This window comes from Vulpes vulpes, chromosome 13, assembly GCF_048418805.1.
Source record: "Vulpes vulpes isolate BD-2025 chromosome 13, VulVul3, whole genome shotgun sequence".
NCBI lineage: Eukaryota > Metazoa > Chordata > Mammalia > Carnivora > Canidae > Vulpes > Vulpes vulpes.
The window spans coordinates 107089558-107115386 of NC_132792.1; the positions used below are offsets into that span (position 1 = coordinate 107089558).

Here is a 25829-nt window from a genome sequence, read left to right on the forward strand (position 1 = left end):
GTTGCAGTGACTTGTAGCAGTAATGAGTTCTAAACATAATAATGCACTCTTTTCTAATAAGTGAGCACTGCTGGGGTTTAAAAGCATACTAAATCAGTTGCTTTAGTATGAATTTATTAGTTTTTTTCAGCATTAGCTTTAATAGTAGTTATTTACATAAGCGTACATCCCATTAACCGCCATCAGGGCTGGAAAACATGCTGAACTGTTCATATTTTCATATAATTATTGAACATAATGGTTTCATTTGCATTTCTAAACAGTGATGTTTCTGTCAGCCTTGGAAATAGTGTCTTTACGCAGTCCCTATTTCACATCCACTTATTTGACATCGTTAAATTTTATGCTAATGTGCTTCCCTAGAATATCATCAGTAGGACAGATGCTTGTGCTTTAATATACAAATCAGGGATGCTTTTCCATCCCCCAAATGGTGAAGGAAATTTAAAAAAATCTGCACTTTTAGATATAGAGTCTGTCTCCATATAAATAGGTTTATGAAATAAAACTTTCAGGATTAAATGTTATAATCTGGTTTTCTCTTCAAAATGCTTCGTTCATTATGAATAGCTATCTACCTGAGTAGGGTTAGTTTTGTTGTCTTGACTGAAGAGATGAATTTTAGTAAAGATCTTGTTGCTTATGAATATTTAGAATTCTGCTTCTGCAAGGTTGATCTTGAGATGCACATTTTTCAGTGCCTTTGAATATATCAGACCACAGTGTTAGTTTTGAAAGTATTCTCTATAATTCTGTTGCTTTTTGTTTCTCAACCTGGATTGTAATACCTCATGGGGGAAACTGTTATGTTAATGCTCTTGGGCATCTAAGCTTTTTGTATGCAATTTGGAAGTGTTCAATGTGAAAAACTGAGTCACTTGGTGGGGGAAGGGTGCAGGAGGGGAGGCCAAGTGCATGTCAGTAAGGTAACAGAACTAATACAGAAAGACAGGTTTTATGAAAAAACTCCTCGCCTTTGGACTATGTATACTATCAGCTTTTGTTTCTGCATCATTTGTGGATGCTTTGTGAATGTTGTCAATTAGATGGCTGGAAATTTTTAAGTAAAAGCAATAAACCAAATAATCGTTTTGAGAGTTGATTCAGGTCTTTTTGGTACCCACCAAGAAGGTACTGCTACTTTTGGGTCTTTTGAAGCCCCTTCTTTTCTTGTGTTCCAACAACTCAAGGCAGCGTTTTGCTGTTGACTCTTGGTGGACCTGCTATGCCACAGCTGACTTTGCAAAGTTCAAAACGCAAGGTTGGCAATCTGGCAAGATAGGGTAAACAAGCAGTTTTAAGAGGATTCTTGCCCCAGATTACTTGCTAAAAATATGTTAGAACTCATATGGCATAAAACGGGTACAGCATAAAAGGATTATTTGCATAGAAATGTTTGGCTTAACAGGTCAAGAGGTAACTGAAATTTTGGCAAAGACTTCTGTTCTTTGAGGAATTGTCAGGGAGGAAATATGGGAAGGATTGTGAAGAAACTACGTTAGAGGTGGAGTTTCATAATTGTTTTACCCTTTTTCATAAATTTCTATATTATCTCTTACATAGTCTGTGATTATTACTTTTCAGTGATGGGGTCTTCTCAGCTATTGTACTGAATACATTAGTCATGGGGCATCTGGGTGGCTCAGGGGTTGAGCATCTGCCTTTGGCTCAGGTCTTGACCCTGGAGTCCTGGGATGGAGTCCTGCATCAGGCTCCCCATAGGGAGCCTGCTTCTCCCTCTGCCTATGTCTCTGCCTTTCGTTCTGTATCTCTCATGAGTAAATAAATAAGATCTTTTGAAAAAAAAACATTAGTCATAGGACTGTTGGGTGGCATAGTCAATTAAGCATCTGACTCTTGATTTTGGCTGAGATCATGATCTTGGGGTGGTGAGACTGAGTCTCAAGGTGGACCCTGCAGTCAGCACAGAATCTGCTTAAGTTTCTCTCTCCCTCTCCCTCTGCCCCTCCCCACCCTCTCAAATGAATAAATAAATCTTTAAAAAGAAAACATTGATCATACCCTTCTATCCAGGGCAAACATAGCGTTCATTGTTGCTAGACAGACATATGTGAAAATTTTTATTAAAATTCTGAAAATCTAGCCTCACCTATCAGCAAGACGATATTTTCAGCTATTTATAAAAACTATTTGTGATTGCATTCTTAAGCAACAAATTTTTTTTGATTGAGTGCTGTTTGACACAAAACTAGAGATACATTCCTTGTTGCCAAAGCATATCATTTATTTTCTTCTCCTTGTCCACATTTATTCCTTTTCTGGAAAGTTTAATGTTGAAATGAAAATTTCATCTGCCTCTTCATATGCCATGGCTGTGCCATGATATTTAATTTGACAACTAGTAGAACTTAATACTTTAAAGGCAGCAAAAGAGGCAGTGTTAAGGGCCATGTGACTGGTTTCTAAGCCCTGACTTGGAGGATAAAATAAATCTAAATTTTGTTGTAGGACGGTTTTTTTGTAGGTTTCTTGTAAAGTTAAAAATTCAAGAAAAAAAATCAAATATCTTCCATAAAGTGCCAAGTGGTTGAGAGGACATTATGTGTTTGTTTATACTTATTTTATCTTTTGTGGCTAGGGGAACACAATTACCACCTCCCTTTTAGAGATGATGAAAGTACTTAGAAATAAACCTCAAGCACTGTGAGATGCCTGAGCACCACCTGTTCTGCTAAGCTGCAGGGACTCTGGCATTCACTATGTTACACCTGTTCAAGGAGACTTTAATTTAGGGTATTTGATTTTTCACTGCATAGATTTTTCCTTATTTTTTCATCATTAGCTAGGACAGTACTTCAAATTTTCTAGCCTCTGGAAATACTTACAAATATATATCTATTAATCTTTCCTCAACTCTATGACTAATGCTAGTATTTGAGGAAATAGAAAGAATCAGGGGAATACTTGATAACTAATGTTTATTCAGTTACAATTTTTAAGCTACTTTTCCCTGGTTTTAAAAACAACACATGCACATTATAGAATATTTTGGAATAATACAGGATATTGCTTCCTTCTTGAAATCATCAGTGTATGTCTGATTCCTCTTTCCCCAGTTCATCATCATCACTCATGTAGCTACATGGATAGAACTAGGTCTAACTTGACATCATAGTGAAGATTAGAATTTTTCAGCTCTCTTGCCTTTAATTTTGTATCAATTAATTGTACTTTATTTCAGTTAAAATATTAAACATCCATTTAAAACACAACAGAAAAATGAGCCAAAGATGTTTAATGCATCTATTTACCGTAATACTTGCCAGCTTGGTTATCCTAGTGGTATTTGCGACAGTACTCTGCTTCAGTTTTGTGGTTAGGCTTAGGTCTTTCCAGTGAGGTAGAGTAGGAAGGACTCAAAAGAAATAGAAATCTGAAATTGATATGATTTTAGGTGAAATATGGGGAAAAGAAAATTTCCATGGAGCCCGTTTAGTGCCTCCAACACCTATGCTTTGCTAAGCTGGGTAGTTAGATAGCTCTGGGATATGTGTAAATAACTGACCTCTCAAAATCTCAAGTTCCATCTCTGAAAAATTATAATAATTATAGTATTTATTCATAGAACAGTTTTAAAGATACAATGAAATAATACATACTGTATGCTTTATACCATGGCTAACCACATTAGATTCACTCAAAAAATGTTACGTTTTTATCTGTCATTGATTTTCTAGAAGTAGGCAAAACTAATGTGACCCCAGCTTCCTCTATTCGCTTTCCTCCCATCTTCTAGTCTCTTGCCACTTCAAGGGCAACACACGAGAACTTGTTAGAAATTCAGAATCTTCGGCCTCGTGCCAGGCTTTATTCTTTCAGAATCTGTACTTTAACAAGAGCTCTGTATATTACAGCACTGTTTGTACTATTGCTTACAACAGGGAGTATTTGTGTTAGAGAAATGGGCATTGGAGGTTTTACTCTCTTGTCTAAGTTCTCACATCCAAAAATATAACTTCAGATAGGATGCTATGTGTATATGAACAGAGTGCATTCTGTAAACAGGTCTTTTGCTGATTGTAAGGTGATTTTCTTACATGTGTCAGATGTGTGATGCAAACTTCTGTATGCATGTTGATTTTTCATCTACTTGTTCTCTCAGTTATTGAGAAAAGGAAATTGTGGATCTTTCTATCTCTCCTTACAATTCTATTAGTTTTTGCTTCCTGTATTTGGAAGATCTGTTTTTAAGTACATAAAGGACATTGAGATTGAGATTGCTCTCTCTTTCTGATGACTGGACTCCTTTATCATTATGAAATGACCTTTTTTATCCTCAGTAGTATTCTTTGTTCTAAACTCTACTTTGCCTAATGTTTATTGAGCAACTCCAGTTTGTTTTAATTAGTGTGAGCATGGTATATCTTTCTATGTCTTTTAACTTTTAACCTAATTGTTTCTTTATATTTAAAGTACATTTCTTATAGCCAGAATGAGATGAGTCCTGCTTTTTTATCCAATTCGAAATCCATATCTTTTCATTGGGATATTTATTTATTTATATTTATTAACGATGTTATTTATTTGAGAGAGAGAGAGAGAGAGAGAGAGAGAGAGAGCACATGAGTGAAGTGGAAGAAGAGGGGCAGAGGGAGAGGGAAAAGCAGACTCTCTCCTGAGCAGGGGGCCAGCCCCATGTGAGACTCAATCCCAGGACCCCGGGATCATGAACCAGAGCCAAAGGCAGATCTTAACCAACTGAACCCCCAAGAACCCTTCATTGGGGGTATTCAGACAGTTTACATTTAGTGTGATTCTTGATACAGTTGAGTTTATCATTTTGCAGTTTGTCCAATTTGATCTTTGCTCCTCTTTTCCTTTTTTCTGCCTTCTTTTTCTTTCTTTTTATTGAATCTTTAAAATTTTTTATTTTATCTCTTGTTGGATTATTAGCTATCTCTTTGTTCTTTTTGATATTAATTGGTTGCTGCAAGGTACGTGTATTCATCTTTTTTTAAAAAAAGATTTTATTTATTTATTCATAAGAGACACAGAGAGGCAGAGACACAGAGAGAACAGGAACCATGCAGGGACCCTGACATGGGACTCTATCCCAGGACTCCAGTATCACGCTCTGGGCCAAACTCAGACACACAACTGCTGAGCCACCCAGGTGTCCCAATATATTCATCTTTAATAACAGTCAATCTTCCAGTGATATTTATACCACTTCAGCTATCTTACCATAGTATAGTATCATTTCTTCCTGACAAACATTTGTGCAGTTGTCAAGATACATCTTAAGTTTTTACCCACACCTTACTATTTTTGTCAAATAGACAATTATATCTAAGGAGATTTAAATAACAAGAAAAATATCTTATATATTTACCAGGTAGTTAACACTTTCAGTGTTCTCCATGAAGTATGCATTTCTTTTACCACTTTCTTCTGCCTATCAGACTTCCAGTAATACTTGTTGTTATGAATTCCTTGTTTTTGAATTTATAAAAAAGTCCATATTTTACCTTCCTTTTTTTCAGTTTTTTTTTTTTTCCCTTCAGTAATTTACAAATGTTACTGTCATCACCCTGTCATTTCTACCAGTGAGCACTGGTTGTTACCCTTGGTCTTACCACCTTACTTTTCACCTCCAGGCACAGCTCATTCACTGTATCTCATATCTGTAAACCAATGGATAACGTCTCATCATTGCTGATAAGTACTCATCTGTTTTGCAGGGCTGTATATGCTCCATTACTTTTTATCAGTTAATAGTACTCTATTGTAAGGATGTACCACAGTTCATCTACTCATTTATTAAAGGATATCTTGGTTGCAATTATATAAAAAGCTAATATAGACATTCACATGCAAGTTCTTGTGTGGACATGAGTTTCAAATTAATTAAGTAAATACTCAGGAGAATGGTTGCAGGGTTGTATGGTAAAACTGTGTTTAGATTTGTAAGGAACTGCCAAATCCTCTTCCAGATTGGCTGCTGATTTTATATTCCTACCAGCAGTGAATGAGGGTCCTTCTTGCTGTGCATTCTCGCTATCAGTGATTATTTTCAATTTTTTGAATTTTAGCCATTCTAATGTATATGTAGTGATAGCTTATTGTGGTTTTTAATTTGCCTTTCATTACATTTGATTTTGGTCATGTTTTCTTAGGCTAACTGGCCACCTGTCATATTCTTTGGTGAAACATCTGTTCATATCTTTTGCCAATTTTTTTTAAAGATTTTATTTATTTATTCATGAAAGACACAGAGAGAGAGGCAAAGAGATAGGCAGAGGGAAAAGCAGGCTCCATGCAGGTAGCCCAATGTGGGACTCGATCCCGGGACTCCAGGATCATGCCCTGGGCCGAAGGCAGGCGCCAAACCTCTGAGCCACCCAGGGATCCCGTTTTTGCCTATTTTTAAATTGGATTATCTATTTTCTTATTGTTGAGTTTTAAAAATTTTATATATATTCTGCATACCAGTCCTTTACCAGATATGTGATTTGCAAATATTTTCTTCCAGGGTAGTCTGTGACTCTCATTTCATTCCCTTACAAGTAGTGTCTTAAAAGAGCAAATGCTTTTTAATTATGATAAAATCCATTGTTACCAATTTCTTTTCTTTCTTGGTTCATGCTGTTGAATCATCTAGAAATTCACCATGGAGTCCATGGTTATATTTTCTCTTATGTTTTATTTGAAAAGTTTTGTCACTGTGTTTTAGTTAGGTTTGTAATACCTTTTGAATTAACTTTTTAAGATTTAAAATCTGTCTTGGTTCAGTTTTGATTTATCTAGAAATTCATCATCAATGCTATGGTTATGCACATTTTCTCTTATGTTTATTTGGTAAGTTTTGTCACTGTTTTACAGTTAGGTTTTTAATCCCTTTTGAATTAACCTTTTAAGGTTTAATGTCTTAGTTCAGTTTTGGTTTTTGTCTGTAACCTTTTTTTTTTTTTTTTGCACATCAATGTTCACTTGTTTTAGTACCATTTGTTGAGGAAGTTGTCTTTTTACTAGTGAGTTATCTTTGACTTCTTGTTAAAAATTAGTTGACTATATTTGTATCAGTCTGTTTCTAGGCTCTCTTTCTCCTCTGTTAATTTATGGGTCTGTTCTTTCATCAATTCACCCTGTTTTGATGACTACAGCTTTATAGTAAGCATTAAAATCCTATAATATGAATCCTCCAACTTTGTTCTTTTTCGGAATTATTTTGACTGTTCTAGTTCCTTTTTCCTTATCAGTTTGGGATCACCTTGTTGATACCTACAAAGAAGCTTACTGGGATTTTGCTGGGGTTGTGTTAAATGTATATATCAGACTGGAAACAATATGCATGTTAATATTGAATCTTCCAATTTATGAACACTGTACATCTTTCAATTCATTTAGATCCTTTTATTTATGAGTGTTTTGTAATTTTCGCCTATAGATCTTGCACATGTTTTGTTAGATTTGTATAGATTTTGTTAGATTTTAAGTAATGTTTTTCGTACTAATTTGTATTAACTTTTAAAATATTTTCAGATTTTATTTTATTTATTTATTTATTTTTTCAGATTTTAAATTTTCATTGCTGGTATAAAGGGATGCATTTGACTTCAGTATGTTGATCTTGTATCTTATGATTACTAAACTTACTAGTTTTATGAGGGTTTTTTGTAGATTCTTTGGAATTTTTTGCATAGACTATCGTGTTGTCTAAAAAGAAGGATAGGTTTATTTCTTCCTTTCCACTGTTTTTTTTTTTAATTTCTTCTGTTTTATTGCATTAACTAATTCTAATTAATGCGTTAATACCTGATATGATGTTAATAAAAGTGGTACTCGAGGACATAATTGCCTGTTCCAGATCTTAGTAGGAAAACATTTTTTCTTTTTAATTGAAGTGTGGTTGACAGATAATGTTACATTAGTTTTGGATGTACAACATAATGATTTAACAAATGTATGTATTATGCTATGCTCACCATAAGTGTAGCTATCCTCTCTCAGCATACAATACTATTACAATACCATTAACTAAATTCCTTATGCTATATACCTTTTATCCCATGACTTCCCTTCTATCCCATAATGGGAAGCCTTTATCCTCCGCTCCTCCTCACCCTTTTTGCCCCTCTCCCTCTGTTTCTCTCCGCTCTGGCAACCATCAGTTTTTTGTATTTATGAATCTGTTTCTGCTTTTTGTTTGTTTGGTTTGTTTTGTTTTTTAGATTCCATGTATAAGTGAAATCATACGGTATTTTTCTTTCTCTGTCTGACTTATTTCACTTAGCATAACACCTTCTAGGATTATCCATTTTGTTGCAAATGGCAAGATCTCATCCTTTTTTATGGCTGAGTAGTGCTGTGTATGTGCGTGTGCTTGTGTATTTACCACGTCTTTTCTATCCATTCATCTATTGGTGGACACTTGGGTTGCTTCCATATCATGGCTATTTTATATAATGCTACAATAAACGTAAGGGTCCATAGATCTTTTCAAATTAGTGCTTTTGTTCTCATTGGGCAAATACCCAGTAGTGGAATTACTGGATCATGTCATATATCTGTTTTTAGTTTTTGAGGAACCTCCATACTATTTTCCAGGGTGGCTGCACCAATTTACATCCCACCAACAGTGTACAAAGTTCCTTTTTCTCCCTATATTCACCAATATTTGTTATTTCTTGTCTTTTTTGAGTCTAGGCATTCTGACAGGTGTGAGGTGATACTTCATCCTGATTTTGATTTGTATTTCACTGATGATTAGTGATGTTGAACATCTCTTCATATGTGTTTTGGCCATCTGTAGGTCTTCTTTGGAGAAATGTCTATTCAAGTTCTGTTCTCATTTTTAAATTGGATTATTTGGGGGGTTTTGGTATTATGTAAGTTCTTTGTATATTTTGGATATTAAACCCTTATTGTATATGCAATTGTGAGTATGTTCCCCCATTCACTAGGTGGTCTTTTTCTTTTGATGGTTTCCTTTGTTGTAGTCTCAATAGTTTACTTTTGTTTTTGTTTCCCTTGCCTGAGGAGATGTATATAGAAAAATGTTGTAAAAGCCACTGTCCAAGAAATTACTGCCTGTGTTTTCATCTAGGATTTTTCTGATTTCAGGTCTTATACTTAGATCCTTAATCCATTTTGAGTTTATTTTTGTGTGTGGTATATAAGAAAGTGGTCCAGTTTTGTTCTTCTGTGTGTAGCTATCCCATTTTCCCAGGTTTGTGTATTGAAAAGACTGTCTTTTCCCCAATGTATGTTCTTGCCTCCTTTGTCGTAGAATTAATTAACTATATAAACATTGGTTTACTTGTGACCTCCTTATCCTGTTCTACTGATCTATATATCTGTTTTTATGCCAGTACCATACTGTTTTGATTACTATGGCTTGTAATATATCTTGAAATCTGGGACTGTGATACCTCTAGCTTTGTTCTTCTTTCTTAAGATTTCTTTGGCTATTTGAGGTCTTTGTGGTTTCATACAAACTTTAGGATTATTTTTTCTAGTTCTGTGAAAAATGCTGTTGGAATTTTGACAAAGATTGCATCGGATCTGTAGATTGCTTTGGGTAGTGTTGACATTTAAACAATATTCTTCCAATCCATGAGCATGGAATTCTTTTCCATTTTTTCCATTTTCCATTTGTTTGTATGGTCATCAGTTTCTTTCATTATAGCCTTTATTAAGTTGAAGCAGTTTCCTTCTATTCCTAGTTTGCAGATAGTTCTTATCACAAAGGGATATTGAATTTTGTAGGAGGTTTTTTCTGTGTCAATTGATATGATCTTATGGTGTTGCTTATTTATTATATGGTGAGTTACATTGGTTTTTTGAATGCTGAAGCAGCCTTGCATTCTTGCTTGGATTAAACCCCACTTAAAAAAAAAAACCCTGCTTGATGTGATGTATTGTACTTTTATATGTTGCTGGATTTTGGTAGTTAATATTTTGTTAAAGATTTTTATTTGTAAGAGACACTGGTCTATAATTTTTTTTTCTTTGTAATGTTTTTAGGTTAGTATCAGTGTGATATTGGCCTCAAAGAATGAGTTGGAAGCATTCCTCTTCCTTACTTTATTTCTTGCACTGGTATTGTAGGATGGGTTTTAATTTTTTCTCCCTTAAATTTGTGTTAGAATTCACTGATTAAGCCATCTGAGGTTGGAATAGTTTGTGTTACCCTTTCTGATAGCAACATTTTAAACTACAAATTCAAGTTTAATCACTGTAAGGCCATTCAGATTATCTATTTCCTTTTGAGTAAGCTTTGGTAGTTTGTGCCTTTCAAGGATTTTGTCCATCTCATGCATGTTTTCAAATTTGTATGCATAAATTTGGAGTATTACAGTAATTTGGGTATAAATTAATCAGTTCTTTTTAAAGATTTTATTTATTTGAGACGGAAAGAGAAAACATGAGTGAGGAAGGGGTAAAGGGAATGGGACAAATTGAGCAGGGACTCCCAACAGGGGGCTCTATCGCAGGACCCTAGGATCACAACCTGAGCCAAAGGGAGATGCTTAACGGGACCACGCCATGGAGGGGCCCCATATCAGTTTTCTGAATTTTTTATGTTCTTTTCAAGTAATAAGTTAAATAAAGTCAACAAGTTTCTATCCTCCGTTTTTGGAATATACTTAAAAAGGAATGTATAAAAACATGGTTGTTTTCTCATTATAGAAAAATTGCTATTTATCGTTTCTTGAGCTTGAGCCTGATAGCTTACTAAGAGAGACAGTTCTTAAGACAGCAAAGTAATTTATTTTCATTTATTTTTATCAATTTACAGACATTTGTCTGGAACCCATAGCTAATAGCTAATAGCTAATTCTGACCATATGTTTGCAGACTTGGGAGACTGTGTATCAGGTGTGCATATATTTACATGGTATACAAGACAGAATTTGCAACTATGTGAATTCAGAATGTGTGTTAATAATTTATATATTTTTTAAATTGCCCATTATTTATAATAATATATCTACATGTAAATTGAGCAGCTTTCCCCCCCTTTTTTTTCCTTTTTCTTTTTTTTTAAAGTTGGCTCCTTGCCCAGGGTGGATCCCAACAAGGGGCTTGAACACAGGACCCTGAGATCAAGATCTGAGCTGAGATCAAGAGTCAAACACTTAACTGAACCACTCAGGCACTCCTCCACCTTTTTATAATACACAGTATTGTGAAATTAACTTTATTTATTGCCAGTGCAAGTTCAAAAAAGTATCCCTATTTCTAAGGCCAAATTGAAGTAGGCTTTATTATCCATTATCCACATAGGCTTACTTAGGAGAACTGAACCAGAGTCTGTTTGTGTGGTAGACTTGGTGTCAGTTCTGTACCCATTCCTAAATCTACTTTCCATGTGACTTTACAGTTGCATATGTTTATCTTCCTGTTGATTTGGAGTATAATCATATTATTTTGACGAAATAGAATGAGACAAGTGAAAGATAATATGCCATTTTCAAACGTGGTCATTAAAAAAAGAGCCTTGAATATTTCCTCTTATTTTACTGCATTTCTGTCATTGTTGTGAGAAACATGCTCAGGAGGATGAAAAGTCTGGAACCAGTCCACGCTTTATTGCCCAAGGTGAATGTGTCACATTATCAGCACCCCAGAAGCTTCCCCTTCTGGATCTTTCCAATCACTACCAACTCCCAGTGGTGTCTCTTATAAGCCATAGGTTACTTTTTACCCTCTTGCCTTGCACATCCCCAGTTATTTGGCAGAAATCCTGAGGGAAAATCAGCAATGTGTTTGAGGCTCCCCAATTGTACCAAGAACTCTCCTGGTTTTGTATTCTTATATTCAAAAAACACTTTATGTAACAGTTTAGCTTTAAAAAATTGCTAGAGTCAATTTACAGTGTAATTCCTAAGATCTTGGCATTTTTAGCCTGTTATTCTACCTCCTTCATGACATTATTATAATTAAGAATTAGAATTGTGGCTATGAATTCTTGTTAGCCATTAAGTGGATATGACATTCTTCTTTCAAAATGCTTAGCTTACTAAGGCAGGAGAGAAGACTTGGACTTTCTATTAAAACTAGTCATGTGTGTTTAAACCAAAAATGGCTTTGGTCATTTGTCAATCCGAATTCCTGTTTTCTCTTAATTCTCTGTTACTTCATTGTGACCTTGTACAAAAACATTACACATATTTTATCTACTTTTTTTTTAATTTTTATTTATTTATGATAGTCACAGAGAGAATGAGAGAGGCAGAGACACAGGCGGAGGGAGAAGTAGGCTCCATGCACCGGGAGCCCGATGTGGGATTCGATCCCGGGTCTCCAGGATCGCGCCCTGGGCCAAAGGCAGGCGCCAAACCGCTGCGCCACCCAGGGATCCCCTATTTTATCTACTTTTAAAAATTGGTTTATTTTTTTGCAAAGCAAGCCTTCTGTACTTAAATCATGTTGGCAAGAAACCGACCCAAACAAGGAAATTGCACAAAGCTGTGTGGTACAGTGGTTGAAAAAAATCTAAGACCTATTTGGATTCAATACAAGGATATGTTCTATTTAAGCTGCATGAATTTGGTCATATAATTTTTAAGCCTCATACTCCTCCTATGTAGTATGTGTATACATATATAACAGATTCTACCTCATGTCATTATTGAGAAGGTAATATCTGATGAAAAATGCATGTAAAGCCTTAACATAGTATGTGGTGCGTATTAAACACAAAGAGCTCCTTGTTGATATTATTAATGTTAATTACTACTAGTATTGTAAAATATTTCACTAAGGTCTTATAAAAATATTCTTTTTTCTATGCTTTATGCACTGTAGGATTTAATAACATATAGATTACTGTTGAGACCTTGAAACACATTTTTCCCTTCAAATCTGTTAATCCTTTAGTTAAATATATCTGTTTATATGAATTTTTTAAAGTATTCACATTCATTTTCTATAGCTACTATAACAAATTATCATAGACTTAGAGATATAACACAACACATATTTATTATCTTATAGTTCTGGAGGTCAGTTCAAAAATTAGTCTCAGGCTAAAATTATGATGTCAACAGTACTGAAATTCTTCTGGAGGCTTTTGTCTCCACCTTCCTCAGCCTCTAGAATTTGCCAGTATTCTTTGGCTTCTGGCCTTGTGTTAATCCAACCTCTTTTTCTGTCATCATAGCTTGTTCTCCGACTCTGCCTCCTTTTCCTCCTTATGAGGAACCCTGTGATTATATTGGGCATTTCCAGGTAATCTAGGATAGTCTTCCTATCTCAAGATCCTTAATTTAGTCATATGTGCAAAGTCACTTTGTCTAGGCAATGTCTAGGTCATTTGGGATGAGGACATGGAAATCTTTGGGTGCACCACTATTCTACCTACCACAGTCTATCCTCTGGCCCCCAGAGAGTCATGTCTGTCCCACATGTAAAATACATTCACCTCATCCCAACATTCCCAAAGTCTCAACCCATTACAGTTTCAACTAAAGTTTAAAAATCTCTTCAAAATCTTAACAGCTCAAAAGTTCAAATTTCATTATCTAAATCATCTAAATTAGGCATGGATGAGGTTCTGAGTATAATTTATCTTAAAGCACAAATCCTGTCTATGTGAACTTGTGAAATTGAACAAACAAGTTATCTGCTCCCAAAGGACAATGGTGGGACAGGCATAAGATAGAAATTATATACATTCTCATCAAAAAGGGAGGAAGTAGATGGAAAATGGAGTTATCAGTTTCTGGCAGTTTTGAAATCCAGCCTTGGAAAATCCATTAGGCTTCAATACCTGGGAAAAATTCTCTTTGATTTAAGGTTCTACTTTTGTGGACTCATGGCACAGGAAGCCATCCTTTGAAGCCATCTTTGATACAGCCTTCCCTTTTCATGAAGACTAGTTCATGTTTGCAGCTGAGTATTTTCATCAGCCTGATTCCAGCTTATGGTATTTGGGGAGTCCTATACCTTCTTTTATTTTGTCATCTCTCTGTCCCTAGTTAGGACAGAGCTAACAGTGTTTTGCTTTTTAAACATTCTCGAGAACCTTGTGGATTTCCCATGTCTGTCTTGGGGATTCCTTCTATTAATAAATGGACTCCTCTGTAAGCATTTCCTGCATGATCCCATCTCTATCTGAGTTCTGCTCAATGGCTGAAGGAGTCTGTGGGTCACATGACTAATCTATTCTAAGGTCCTTCTGGGTGTTTGAGTACTCTGACCACACCCTGAGCCAGGGGCAGGTGCTCAACTGCTGAGCTACCCAGGCATCCCAAGTACTCTGACTTTTTGATCTTCCCAAGGCTGCCTACCATGTCTTTGGGCAGAGTCCCCTTTTGCTATTTAATGTAACATAGTCAAAAGAGGGAACGGGGGTGGGGCAGAGGGAGAGGGAGAGAATCTTAAGCAGGCTCCATGCTCAGTGCAGATGCCCTTGCAGAGCTGGATCTCACAACCCTGAGATCATAACCTGAGCCGAAATCAGGAGTTAGACGCTTAACTGACTGAACCACCCAGGCACCCTAAGAATTTATTCTTTTAATTCCAGATACATCTCTAATAATACACTTCTCTCCCATACACATATTATGTATATATCTGCATTTGCAACCAAATTGCAGTAACTGTTATTCATTAGGGTGATATACGTATTTAGAATATATCATCTTGGGCTTCTGACCAATTATAATTTGTTTTTAACACAATAAAAATGATTTCCTGTCTAGCCATCTGTACTTCTAAATTAAATGGTATATTTCTCATTTCCTCTGGCATTTATGCATGGATTCGCATTATCTGATTTTAAAATATTTTTCTAAATTACATAAGGTATATGTGATTTATTTAAGTACTCTTCAGTTTAAAATGTCATTTCAACATGTCTCAATTAAACTTTCTTTTTGTTTTATCTGGTACTGCACTGAGTAGAATAAATTATCAATGATAGACACACACTTTTATATTTTTTTTTTAATTTTTTAAATTTATTTATGATAGTCACAGAGAGAGAGAGAGAGGCAGAGACACAGGCAGAGGGAGAAGCAGGCTCCATGTGCCGGGAGCCCGATGTGGGATTCGATCCCGGGTCTCCAGGATCGCGCCCTGGGCCAAAGGCAGGCGCCAAACCGCTGTGCCAGGGGATCCCCACTTTTATATTTTGTTTGAAATCTGTTTTGATTAATCTACATCTAAGGTTACTTTCCAAAATCTTGTTAGATAATACAAAAATATTGTCAAATGTTCTGAAGCTTCCTATTGTTCTCTTCAAATCAGTTTTATTTTGTAAATATCTGGAAGGATTTTATTTTCCTTTTGTATTTTTGTGCTTTAGCATTGGTTATTCTAAGAACTTTATAGATATTTTATGAAGTTGTTTTCATTGTTGATTATCAGCACTGAAATACATTTTTAGCGCTCAATATCTTTTTAGCATCTAGTACATTTTCTTTTTTTTTTTAAAGATTTATTTTTATTTATTTATAATAGACCTAGAGAGAGAGAGAGAGAGAAGCAGGCTCCACGCCGGGAGCCCGACGCAGGACTCAATCCCGGGACTCCAGGGTCGCGCCCTGGGCCCGCAGGCACAAAACCGCTGAGCCACTCAGGGATCCCCGCATCTAGTACATTTCAATCTTTAATCTTATTTTGCAGTTAAAAGTTGTTATATAGTACTGGATGTTCACTGCAGTGATTTTAGGGAGAATTGTGGCAATTCTTCCCCCCCCCCCCCCCCCCCCCCGTATCATTATTTTTAATGTCCAATGTTTATAATATGAGGGCCGGGGCTTTCTCTTCAACTCAAGTTTATAAATTTTCAGTTGGCTTGTGAGGCCAATAGGGATACTTCTTCTTGTCTAATTTGGTTTCTGGGAAGACTTCATTCAGGTCCTCAATGGTCATCTGATCAAATGGAATTATGTTCTTCATCTTCTCCAGCTCTTTTTCATATTCTTCAGTCCTGGCCTTTGAGAGGGACAAAAACTCAGCACAGCTTTTCACATCTTCTTTTTCCTCAGCATCCACCTGGACAGTGTATTTATCCTCTGGCACAGGAACCTTCAGGGCGTTAAACTTCTTCTCAAAGTCATCTACCAAGCCAGCCTTTGCCACATTGGCCTTGTAGTAAGCCCAGTCGATAGCAGGTGGTTTCTCAGGAAGAGTAGCCAACCTGGAGGTAAGCATCTCATTCCAGGATTTCAGGGAGTTGGCAGTGGCCTTCTGGTTTCGGGGTATGATCTCCCCAAAAGCTACCCAGTCAATGGTTTTTAGAGCAAGTTTTCGCCCAGCCATCTTGAGATCCTTCACCGACCCCCGAATTGTGGCAATTCTTAAGGAGCACAACAAAGTTGTATCTCATCATTATTTATTATTTTTATTTTTTAATTATTAATTTTTAGAAACATGTTAATGTACAAGCTTTAAGAACATTTTCTTAGTTTTATATGCACTGAGTTGGGAAATAATTTGTTATTTTTATAATTGTATACACTGTTGACCCCTTTTAATACCCCCCCCAGAGAGATAATATCTAAAATATTTAATTAACTCTATGATGTGCTTTTGAGAAAAGAAGAAATAATAATAACATTCTCTCAATAGCCATGTATCAAGATTACCTGTAGTGATAACAAATAATGATGAGGTAGAAAAGAATAGTGGCTTATATTCATGCTTACAGCTCAGAAACTGAAATTCACAGATGTTGTGTAACTCAGCCAATTAGTAAGTAGTCCAGCAGTTTGGATATAACTCTTGGTATACTTTTAACTTCTAACTCTTTTCAATTACCAGTGACACTTTTATGCTAGAGTAGTAGTTGGTTTTGAGATGAAAACTAAAATGGATTACGTATTTTATGTACTGTATTGAAATAGGGTGGTCTAAATGATTATAAATACATCTAGTTTCTCATACCTCAAATAATTTGCTTCTATACTTAAGTTTCCTAAAATTTCCAGATTATTATTGCAGGGATTGTTTAAGTGACAGTCTTTGTCATATTGACAGCAAAATGTATAATCTTGCCATTTTATACAACTAATCACTTCATACATTTCAGAGTTTAAAAGTCAGTTGAAACAGTTTCAAGTACTTTATTGTCTTATTTTTATTTATGCCCAGCCTGGCAATTTGTCTTTGCATTAGCTACTCCATATTATATAGCTGTCTTATCCTAAAACAGGTCTTCTCTTTAGTTCAATCATTTCCTTTCCTTTTATTTATTCATGTTGTTGTCTATTTTCCGTGCTACAACATTGTCTGTTCTCTATCAAGCTAAGTCTTTCCAATGCTAGCTAAGGAAATTAATCTTTTGTAACTCACCCATTTGGAAGGTGTTCTGCCCTTATTTTAAAATTCTTTTTTAATTACTTATAAATATTTTTACCACATGTGTGCACTTTTAAATAGTTTTCCACAAGAAGAGTTCTCTACTTTGTTTTGTTTTTTTAAAAGATTTTATTTATTCATTCATGAGAGACACAGAGAGAGAGAGGCAGAGACATAGGCAGAGGGAGAAGTAGGCTCCATGCAGGGAGCCCGATGCGGGACTTGATCCCAGGACTCCAGGATCATGCCCTGAGCTGAAGGCAGGTGCCAAACCGCTAAGCCACCCAGGCATCCCTCTCTACTTCGTTTTATATACTTCATATACACACACACATACACACACAAACACTTTTGAATGGTTACTCAGTAAATTTTCATATACATATTTAGCTTACCAAAAGTCTTAATATCTTTATTCTTCACACATAGAACACATTAATTCTCTTAACTGCATTCCAATTTATGTGTTGCCATTATTACGTATTTGAGTTATAGAGTTTTTTTTTTAAAGGCTTTTTTGAGGGCGGGGGGTGGGGTGACTGGGTGGCAGGCACTGAGGGGGGCACTTGATGGGATGAGCACTGGGTGTTGTTCTGTATGTTGGCAAATTGAGCACCAATAAAAAATAAATTTATTATTTAAATAAAAAGGCTTTTTGAGTTACAGCTTAAAAAAAGAAAACACCACAAATTATTTCTTGCATCTCAGACTTTCTACCTGGCATCAGTTACCTTCTGTTTCAAGTATATTATTTAGTGCTTTTTAAAAAAAAATTTTGGTGAGGATTTCCTGGTGTTGATCTCTACTTTTGTTTGTCTAAAAATGTTCCTGTTTCAGCTTCATTCTTAAAATTCTAAGTCGATGGTTACATTTTGCCAGCTCATTGAAGATCTCATCCACTATCTTCTGGCTTCCATTTTTGTTCCCCAGAGCCATCTGTTTGCATAATTCTCAGTCTTATTCTATGTGTGTGTTTTGTTCTGTGGCTTTACTGTGACAATTCTAGGTATGAATTTCTTTCTAGTTACACTGCTTAGGAGTCATCTGTTATCTTGAATCTGTCGATTTATGTCTTATTGCTAGTGAAACATTTTTAGTTATTATTCTTTATATATTGCTGTTGGCCTTTTCTTTCATTCTTTGCCTTCAGGAGACTGAGTAGATGTATTTTTGATCACTTTGTTTTATCCTTTATATCTTGTCATCTCTCTTCATATTATCTTTGTTTCTCTATGCAACATTCTGGCTAATTTTTTCAAATCTCTTTTCAGATCTATTTCTCCGTTCATTTCTGTCTTAGCTACTGTATTAAATGCTTCTATTGAAATTTTAAATTTCAGCCATATTTTTATATAGCTAAAGAGTTATAGTAGTTGAGTCTTAAGATCTGTTTGGGCATTATTATTTTCTGTCCTCTGTTCATGTTTTCATTTTTCCGTTTTCTTTTATTAGGCATATTAAATATAATTATATGAAGCCTTAGTAAGTCTGTACCGGCTGTCTGTTGTTTTGCTAATTCTCACGGTGTTTTGTTGCTGTGTAGTTACTGATTATTTTTTTTGCTCTGAATCTTTGGGAATTCTATGAGGTTTGTGATAAAAGTAGGTTTTTCTAAAGTAGATTTGAGTTTCGTTTTGTTTTATTCTCCCAAAGTGCTGTCATATAGTGATCTTTGTAATCCATACTGGGTAGTATAAATTTTAGCTGAAAATATATGTAAAGGCAATTTCATGGTAGCAGATTCTTAGGATGATTTGTGTAGTCACTTGAGCTTTTCATTTTCCTACCATAACGTATAATACAGAGATGTAGGAAAGGAATGTAAGAAACAAAGACTGCTCAGTTGAGTCTATTTCTTGTGTGTGTGCACCAAAGCACATAAACATGTGTTCTACAGGGGAAGACCTTTGGATGAGACAGCAAAAATCCTGGACATGGTGGTAGAAGAGAAGATTATATATTAGCTCTAAGCACTCATACTTTATCTCCATAAAAACCCAAAGGAATCTTAAAAAAAAAAAAAAAAACCTCCTAGAACTATTAAATGAGTTTAAAATGCTATGAAATAGAAGATAAGGGTACGAAAAAAAGATCAATGCACAAATATCTATCACAATGAAGAGTTGGAAACTGAAATTTTAAAAATTGCCATTTACAATATCTCCCCTACAAATGAAACAATTTGATATTAAATACATACAAAATCTGAAGGCTAAAAGCTAGTGTTGAAAAAGAAATTAGAGAAAATCTAAATAAATGAATAGACCAGCCATGTTTATGGAGTGGAAAATTCAGCAAAGTGAAAATATTGATTGTCTTAGAATTGTAGATCCCTATCACAGTCCCAGCAAGATTCTTTAAAGATAAAACCAAGGCCATTCTAAAGTTTACATGGAAAGATAAGAAAACTGGAATATCTAAAAGAGTTTTTTAAAAGAAATAAAAAATTGGAGGACTCTCACTACTCAATTTAGCTAGAGTAATCCAGTGCAATACTGGCAAAAGAACAGATCTATAGATTCATGGAACAGAATACAGACTCCAGAACTGGAGCCACAAAAGTTTGGCTACTGGTTTTTGACAACAGCGCAGTAGTGACCTTGGTTAGGGAAAGAGTTCTTTAATGGGACACTAAAGTTATGATCCATAAAAGAAAAAATAATGATTAATTAGACTTTATCAAAATAAAAAGCTTTTTTATCTGTGCAAGACACTGTTAAAGACATTGAAAAAAAAAACCACAGACTGAAAATAAACATTTGCAAATCATGCATTCAACAAAGGATATACACTCAGCATATGAAGAAGACTCAAAACAAGAAAACATCTTCATTTTAAAAAAGGGAAAATATTAGAACTGACATGTAAGAGAGGACAAAAATCTTCTACCTTTCTGAAATCTCAGCTGGGACCCCAACAGCAAAGCATACAAATTTATTTAGTATAAGTTTTAAGTAATCCAAGAGACTGCATAAGAAATGAAGACCTGGGATCCCTGGGTGGCGCAGTGGTTTAGCGCCTGCCTTTGGCCCAGGGCGCGATCCTGGAGACCCGGGATCGAATCCCACGTTGGGCTCCCGGTGCATGGAGCCTGCTTCTCCCTCTGCCTGTGTCTCTGCCTCTCTCTCTCTCTCTCACTGTGTGCCTATCATAAATAAATAAATAAGAATTTAAAAAAAAAAAAAAAAAGAAATGAAGACCTGAAGGAATAGTTAAACCTGAATGTTTGTGTGCTAGGTTTGATGAAGAGTGGAAAGTTAATGGAAAGGTGTAATAGGACAAATGTGAGTAAAATAAAGCATGGGAAATTTATAGCAAAGCCTTTTTGTTGAGATTCTACTGTGTCCCTTCATCTTTGAAGATAGAGATGTTCTTTTCCTCTGGGTACAGGAAAGGTACCTCTCACATAAAGATGTTATAACCTGCTTCAGGGGAAGTCCAGAAAGTCCTTTCTGTACATTCCGTATTTCAAATTCCTTCAGCTTGAAATATTCAGTATGCCAAGGTGCCAGCCATATTTTGGGGTAGTGTGTCCTGAACCCTGATAGACACTTCACCAAAGGCAACATAGAAATGGCAAGTAAACCATGAAAAGATGCTTAACATTTTTACTCATTAGGAAATGCAAATTAAAACCACAGTGAGATACTATTTCGCATGTGTGGTGGATAAAATCTTTAAAAATACAATAGTGTTATGAGTGATACAGAATAACTGGAATTCTCATACATTTCCTGTGCTTTGCATATGGCATAGCCATGTTAGAAAAAAACTGGCAGTTTCTTATAAAGTTAAGCATAAATTTATTGTATGACTCAGTAGTCCCAGCTCTAGGCATTTATGAGAAATGAAGTGAGAGACATGAAAACTTATCACACAAAAAACCCTGAATGTAAATGAATATAGCAGTATTGTGCATCATTGTCAAAAATCAGAAACAACCCACATCATCTTTCAGTGAGTGAATGAACATACAAACTGGTAAATCCATTTGATATAATACTACTCTGCAGTAAAAAGGATCAAAGCAGTTTTACACAACATGGTTAAGTCTCAAATGCAGGGTTAGTTCATGATGTTTTCATGATCCAAAGTTCAAGAACACGCAGTTTTGCATAACAAATAACATTAATGTTTTGAATGAAGTTTTTCCCACTCCTAGGTGAGGTGTTAAGATATATCTTCAGGTGAGTATGAAATTCCTCAATCCTGTCACTCTAGCAAAGGACAAAAAAAAAAAAAAAAAGAAAAGAAAAGTAAAGGACTTTAGGGAGCTCTGGACTTTAAATGCTTGAATATATAAATATATATGTTCTGTGAATATAGTTTATAACAATTATATTAGGCAACTTCAGGCATCACATTTCTATTACTAGTTCTTATTTTTCATTTACTGTATTGAAAATGTACATTTTTAGTAGTATCTCTTGAATATAGGGATCACAAATTGATCTTTAAAAATTTTCATGAATTGGGCAACCCTATGTGAACAAAGAATTATGGATTTTAAATTTTACTTAATCTTGTTATATAGTCAGGCTGCATCTTTTGGTTTGTTGTTTTAATTGGGAGACTTAATATATCCTTTTATTTTGTGGACCCTGTGAGATATATAGGATGAGGCATACTTGCTGTGCTATTGATGTGGAACCTAGGATCTGTGTAAAGAATTGTTTACCTAACTTTGGTCATGGAAATATTCTCCTATGTTTTCTCTTAAAAGTTTTAAAGCTTTGGCTTTTATGTTTTTTTGTTTTTTAACTTGATTTAAAATTATGTATGCTGTGAGGTAGGGGTTGAAATAGTTTTTTTTCCATTTGGCAGCTATTCATTTGTTTCAAGACCATTTGTTTTGTCTTAAAGATTTTACTTATTGAGAGCAAGAGAGTGAGAGAGAGTGCACAAGTGGAAGTAAAGGGCAGAGGGATAAGCAGATTCCCCACTGAGCAGGGAGCCCAGCAGGGGCTTCCTCCCAGGACTCTGGGATCATTACCGGAGCTGAAGGCAGATGCTTAACCAACTGAGCCACCCAGGCGCCTCTCAGCACCATTTGTTGACAGACTTATTTCTCAACTTTTATGCCAATACAACACTGTGTTGTCTTGACTACTGTGGCTTCTTTTTTTTTTTTCTCTTTTTTTTGTACTGTGGCTTTATAGTAAATGTCTAATTCAGGTGAATCCTTGATCATTGTTCATAATTTGTCAAGATTATTTTGGCTATTCTAGTTATTGGCATTTCTATATAAATCTCAGAAATAGATGTCAATTTCTATTAAAAAAAAACTTGCTGAGATTATGATTAGGAGGCTGTTGAATCCATAGATTAATCTGCAGAAAATTGACATCTTAATAATATTGTGTCTTCCGGTCCCTGAAAATGTTGCATCTCTCCATTCATTTAGTTATTGTTTAATTTTTATTAGCAATGTTTTAAAGTTTTCAGTATAGAGGTTTTGCCTACTTTTTGTTAAATATATTCATATTTTGTTTTTTGACATTACATGGAGTTTTTTGGGTTTTGACATTGTTTTACACGGAGATTTTTTAAAATTTCATTTTCCAATTTGCTGCTAGCATATAACAACATAATTAATATTTGTTCACTAATTTTGTACACTGAAATGTTCCTCAGCTCAATCAAGAGTTCTCACAGATTTGTTCTTGTTGATTCCTTGGTGTTTTCTACCTAAACAATCATGTAATTTGCAAATAGGAGCAGTTCTTTTTTTTTTTAAGATTTTATTTATTTATTCATGAGAGACAGAGAGAGAGAGAGAAGGGCAGAGACATAGGCAGAGGGAGAAGCAGGCTCCATGCAGGGAGCCCAACGCAGAACTCGATCCCGGGACTCCAGGATCATGCCCTGGGCCAAAGGCAGGCGCTAAACCGCTGAGCCACCCAGGGATCCCGGAGCAGTTCTTCTTTACCCATCTGGATACCTTTACATTTTCTTGTAATTTATTTTCCTGGCAGGACCTTCAGTACAATGTTGAACATAGCAGACTTCTTGCCTTTTTCTTGATCTTGAGGAAAACATTCAGTCTTTCATATTGTATATGATGTTAGCTTTAAGCTTTTTATAGATTTCCCCATCAAGTTAAGTTTCCTTCTAGTCCTAGTTTTCTGAATATTTTTATTGGAAATAGATGTTGAAACATGTCAAATACATTTTTTGCTTTTATTTGAAAATATCATAGAGTCTTCCTTATTTAGTTAAAATGGTGGATTTGATTGACTTTCAAATACTAACCTTTTATTCCTGGGAAGATCCTTTCTGATTGTGATGTATTATTTTTTTTTTTTATTGCTGGATTCAGTTTACCTAGGCTTTTTATTACTATTTATGATGTATATTGTTCTACAATTTTCCTTTTTTGTAATGTCTTTTTAAAATCTTGATATTAGGGTTATGGAGGTCCAATAAAATGGGTAGAGAAGGTTCCTTCATCCTGTTTCCCCAAGATATTTGTATAAGATTTGTTTTATTTATTCTTTCCATCACTGATAGAATTCACCAGTGAAGCTTTCTAGCCTGTAGTTGGCTTTGTTAAAAATTTTTTTTTAAGATTTTATTTATTCATTCATGAGACACACACACACACACACACACACACACAGAGAGAGAGAGAGAGAGAGAGAGAGAGAGAGAGAGAGAGGAAGAGACACAGGCAGAGGGAGAAGGAGAAGCAGGCTCCATGCAGGGAGCCCAACGTGGGACTCGATACCAGGTCTCCAGGATCCTGCCCTGGGCCGAAGGTGGTGCTAAATCGCTGAGCCACTTGGGCTGCCTGGCTTTGTTAAATTTAATAACAAATTTATATTTTCTAATTCGTCATTTCAATTTTTGTCCATTGTGTTTTTCACAGAGTTTCCGTTTTATCTATGTTGTTAAATTTTTTGGCATAAGTAGTTCATAATAATCCATTATTCTTTTGTTTTGGTACTTTGAAGATATTCTACTTTCTTCTGACCTACATTGTTTCTGATAAGAAGATAAGAAGTAACTTATAATTCATATAATTTGTTACTTGCATGTAATAAGTCATTTTTCTTTCTCTTTTCAAAGTAATTTTATTATAGTGTATCTTGGTGTGGTTTTCTTTCCATCATGGGGTTCACTAAGGTATTTGAACATTTATATTTATATCCTTCAACTATATGGGAAAATTTCAGCCATCATTTTTTCAAATGTTTCTAAACTTTTCTTATCCTGAGGTTTCACTTGCATGTATGTTACACCTCCTAATATTGTCCCAGATTTCACTGAATCTGTTTAAGATCTTTTATCTTTCTGTTTCTTAAATGATACATACTGATCAGTCTTGAAACTCACCGACTCATCCTTCTGATACCTCCACTTTGCTTTTTAAAGCTCATTTAGTGAAACTTTCATGTACTGAATTTTTAAATTATGAAATATTTATTTTGTAATTCTTATAGTTTCTCTGTGTAGATTTTCTTATCTATTTATGCATTATGAGTGTAGTTATATATTTTAAGTCTGTGTTGGATAACTCTAGTTTCTGGGTCATTTTAGAGTCAGTCTTCATCGCTCAGCTTTATGGGTCATTGATTGACTTTTGGGATTACCTTCTTCATATCATGAGTGTTGCATTGTAGACAGTTTGTATTCTGTTATATTCCTCTAAGAGTTTTGAATTTTGTTTTATTTTTCTTTCCCTGGATTCAGATACCAAACTATTTTTTCCAAGATTGGGCAGTAGCTGATATCTTTCCTCAGTTCATTTTAATGTCCTACCTGGACTGCTTGGAGGCTGTGTATGTGTAGTTTCAAGTGTCAGCCCAGAGATTTAAACAGTTTAATATATAGGATTTGTGCACTTCCTTTATCCTTGCTGTAATATTTCTCCTTAATTTCTGTCTGCCATTGTCATCCTTTATTCTCATCTCTGATTCAGTGACTATAGATAAGGCTTTTTCCAAAATGTAGCCATTCTGCTCAGTATCAAGTGGAACCTGCACTTACATAAAAAGCATTAAGAACAGGAAGCTCACACAGTGTTCCCGTCTTTCAGTTCCCAACTCTCTTCACGGTTTTCCTGTTTCTGTTTAACCTCTGGTGCTTTGAGATAGTTGTTTTTTTATATCTTGAGTTTTTGTGTCTAGAGCTTTATATTGTTACCTGTGAAAGAGTCGGTTCAAAACAAACTACTTCACATTACAGAAGGTGGGATTCCCTTTATTCTCTTTTTGATTTGTGTAACGTGTATGATATTTTTTATGTTGGTAATTAGTGTTTTCCCCCTTTTCACTTTGCAAAGGTTCTATCAATTTTATTAATGTTTAAAAAGTTGTTCTTGATATTTTTAATTTTTCATGTCTGTTTTCTATTTTCTTCATTTCTGCTTTTATATTTATTCTTTCCTTACACTTATTTTGGGCTTAATTTACTAACCATTTTCTGTCATCTTAAGATGTAAACTGAAATCATTGTTTTTAAGCCCTTCTTCATTTTTAACATAAGTATTTAAAGATGTAAATTTCCATCTAAGCCCTGACTCAGCTGCATTCCACAAATTGTGAAATACTGTA

At 35.1% G+C, this 25829-nt stretch overlaps 1 protein-coding gene and 1 pseudogene across 18 annotated transcripts in view; one reads left to right on the forward strand and one right to left on the reverse strand.

Annotated features, from left to right (window-relative positions):
* Positions 1–25829, forward strand: part of KIAA1328 (KIAA1328 ortholog) — a 348897-nt gene that overhangs the window by 61656 nt on the left and 261412 nt on the right. The window lies entirely within an intron of this gene.
* LOC112918834 (ATP synthase subunit d, mitochondrial pseudogene) lies at positions 15726–19295 on the reverse strand (annotated as a pseudogene).